This window comes from Myotis brandtii, unplaced genomic scaffold (assembly GCF_000412655.1).
Source record: "Myotis brandtii unplaced genomic scaffold, ASM41265v1 scaffold2073, whole genome shotgun sequence".
NCBI classification, from domain to species: domain Eukaryota; kingdom Metazoa; phylum Chordata; class Mammalia; order Chiroptera; family Vespertilionidae; genus Myotis; species Myotis brandtii.
Window position 1 is genome coordinate 55,522 of NW_005357744.1, and position 3,912 is coordinate 59,433.

At 37.4% G+C, this 3,912-nt stretch overlaps 1 protein-coding gene across 1 annotated transcript in view; it reads right to left on the bottom strand.

Annotated features, from left to right (window-relative positions):
* Positions 1-630: 630 nt before the first annotated feature.
* Positions 631-3,912, bottom strand: part of LOC102242242 (natural killer cells antigen CD94-like) — a 15,807-nt gene continuing 12,525 nt past the window's right edge. The window contains exon 7 of the mRNA XM_014539018.1: positions 631-758. The gene's annotated coding sequence lies outside the window, so the exon portion shown is untranslated. The remainder of the gene's footprint in view (positions 759-3,912) is intronic.

The window sequence follows — 3,912 nt, forward strand, 5'->3', positions numbered from 1 at the left end:
AGAGTAATGACTATATAAAGGATTTTAGGCATGTAACTTCTAGGAGGATGAACTTTGGAAAATTGTTGACTTCTTTCAATAATAATTTGTTTGCTTTTGTATGTTTCCTTTTATTTTTTAAGATAGGTCTTTTTTTAAAAAATATATATTTTATTGATATTTTTACAGAGAGGAAGGGAAAAGAATAAAGAGTTAGAAATATTGATGAGATAGAAACATCAATCAGCTCCCTCCTGCACACTCCCTACTGGGGATGTGCCCGCAACCAAGGTACATGCCTTTGGCAGGAATCGAAACTGGGACCCTTGAGTCTGCAGGCTGACGCTCTATCCACTGAGCCAAACCGGTTAGTTCAATATAGGTCTTTATGACCAAGAGTCTACCACTAGGTCCAACAAAGAGCAGCTTCAAAGAATAAACACATTATATCGCACAGTTTCTGAGGGTTGGGAATCCTTGAACAACTTAGGATGGATGTGACTCAGGTTCTCTTAGTAGGTGACTGTCAAGATAGCTGGGACTCTGTTATCTGAAGGCTTGAGTAGAGCTGGAAAATTGGCTTGCAAGACATACTCATTATATAGCTACTAAAAAAGACTATATTTCTTTTTAAATTGAATTTATTGGGGTGACCTTGGTTCACAAAACCATAAGGTTTCAAGTGTACAATTCAACAAAGAGGTTTTAGCTTCTTGTCACATGGTCCTTTCAACAGGGCTGCTCCTGATATGATGGCTGGCATTCCCATATCAAATGACCTGAAAGAGAAAAAGAAGGAAGAAGCCACACCACCTTTTATGAACTAGACTCAGAAGTGGCATACCATCATTTCCACTGTCTTTCACTGGTCACACATATCAACTGTGGGACAATGTGGAAGGAATTTATACAAAGTTACGTGAATTTGAAAGTGGGAATCATTGGTGAACATCTAGCATTTGGCTATAATGCACACTTTATGGATTTTCACCTTTATAATAAGCAAAGACTGATAATATAAGACACACCTCTTTGAGAATTGTAAAATTTATAAGTACATTTACAATTGTTACTATGTGACCTAAGAAAGGATAAGGCAATGTAGAGAGTAGGGTTGGTGCTTATAAAATCTCATTTCATGCACCTTGACTTGAATTGGCAAACTATGGCCTGTGGAGCAAATTTGTCCCACCATTTATTTTTCTAAATAAAATTCCCTTGTAACACAGCTAAACCATTCATTTACATACTATCTATGTTTTCTTTTTGCATTGCAATGGCAGAGTTTTAACAGAGACTGGCCCACAAAGCTAAAAACATTTATGATTCATTTTTTATAAAATGCTTTGAGGATATAAAGAGAAAAAATTCAAAATTACGGAAATGTAAAGGGTGGGTAAATATTCCAAATATTTCAAATATGTAAAGAAATGATAAGACACCAATGAGCAAACTCATATAATGCTTTTAATAAGGGAAAAATCGTCTGATACAGCAAGTGAAAGAGAATTCAAATGAGTTGGGGACCGAGAAACATCCAGGAATAAACTTTCCAATGTTATTCTTATTTACACAAAGATAACTTTTCTCTGGATAAACCTGCTGATATTTGTTCTGATATTTATGTGATGAAATTTGGTTTTAGGAGAGCTGAGGCAGAAGTTTCCTGCAGAGTTTGGTCATCTAATGGAGACAGGATGTCTAACCAATTATCTCCACTGTAAGTTATCAATAAACAAATTGGCCCTTGAGACTTTTGAACTTAAAAAAAAACTTACCATAAATAACTAGTTAGTTAGTTAGTTGGTTATTTCACTGTCCTTACCATGACCAAGAGGCAAAAACTGATGCTCAAATATCTCGAGATAAGCAGAAAGCTGTCCTGACCCAACTGTAAAAAAAAACCCCATTGAGCAAATTTAGGTGTCACTAATGGAGTAACTAAGAATGAATTTATCGGGGTAACCATAAAACCACAATGAGATACCACCTCACTCCTCACAGCTTTCAGAATGGCAACGGAGAGGGGTGGCCTCTGGGAGCTGAGGGCCTCAGTCTCACAACCACAAGGAAATAAATTATGCCAACAGCCCGAATGAGCTTGGAATAGAACTGAGTTTCAGATGAGAAGGCAGGCTGGTGAAGACCTTGGTTCTAGGCTTATGAAACCACAGATGAGGAAACAACTAAGCCATGCCCAATTCCTGATCCAAAGATAATTCCAGGTAATAAACATGTACTGTTTTAAGTTCCTAAGCTTCTCATAGTTTGCCATGAGCCCACACATAGCATGTATTATATACTCTAAGGCAGTGGTTCTCAACCTGTGGGTTGCGACCCCTTTGGGGGGTCGAATGACCCTTTCACAGGGGTCGCCTAAGACCATCGGAAAACACATATCTAATTACATATTGTTTTTGTGATTAATCACTATGCTTTAATTATGTTCAATTTGTAACAATGAAAATACATCCTGCATATCAGATATTTACATTACGATTCATAACAGTAGCAAAATTACAGTTACGAAGTAGCAACGAAAATAATTTTATGGTTGGGGGTCACCACAACATGAGGAACTGTATTAAAGGGTCGCGGCATTAGGAAGGTTGAGAACCACTGCTCTAAGGGTTACATATTTAGGGTTACAGGATAAAATTAAGAAGTCTACACGGATTATTGCCATATTATTTTGTGTGTTTCTTAGACATTTCCTCACCCTCTCCCATTTGTTTTACATCTAACAACGAAATAGTCACTCAACTAAATCCTTCTATGTGCATAATCCAATTTCAAAAAACAATAGAGAACAAAAGAAAAAAATAAAGTGTCTATCCCCAGAGAATATATTAGAAATCTCATGTCAGAGGGGAAAAAATACTTAGTAGAAAGACCTTTATGTAAAAGAAGTCTCTCCCATCCCAAAGATTATAAAGATGCTTTCAGGATGAAGGAAAGCAGAATGCAGGTCAGAGTGGGAGGAATAATATTAAACATGAAATGGGTCACATGGTCAAGGCCTGAGTATGACAAATATAAGGGGACCATGCTGTGAGAGAGACACACTGCCATGGGTGACTAGAATCCTCCATTCAATCCAGAACTTTCCATTGGAATACTCAGAAATTATATGGAAGCTGAAAAAACTCAGAGCTATAATTGGGAGGCAACAGTAATTTTCTTCTCCCAGTGGAGACACATTTTGACATAGATTAGTCTCTGAAATTAGACATCATCTACCATATTTATCATCTTGTGCTTCCTCATTGCTCCTGCAACTGGGATGAAAGTTCATGAGATCTCAGAAAAAAAGGCAGGTTGGGCTCTGCACACCTCATAGGTGATGATGCGCAACCAGCAATTTGAACCTACATTTGGATACGGCTAAATGAAAGCAGTTGACATTCATCCAGACAGAAATTATGAAAATAGAATATCCTCGGTTCATTGCAGAGGAAATCACTCTAAACAAGAAAACAAACAAAAGAAACAAGAATCCCAAAGGAAATTGCTTCATGGGAGGAGGACAGGGAGATGGGAGTGTTGGAACAGAAAACTACTCATTTAATTATAATCTTATCTATACTGTTTTTTAAATTGAATTTAAATTGTATTGCTTGGGAATCATGTGGACAATAAAGCCAAAACATAAAATATCCAGGAAGAAAAATGTATGTTCACTTAGTTCCAGTTAAACATTTGAAAAATGTTTTAGTCTGTCCTGTGTTGTTGTTTTTTCATAATATAACTTAAGTGTATTTTTCCCAAGTCAATCTTTATACATGAAAGTAAAGAGTTCAGCTTTTAGTCTTATTATATTTATACTAGAGGCCCGGTGCACAAAAATTTGTGCACTCGGGGCGGTGGGGAGGGGGGTCCCCCAGCCCGGCCTGTGCCCTCTCGCAGTCTGGGACCCCTCGGGAGATAACGACC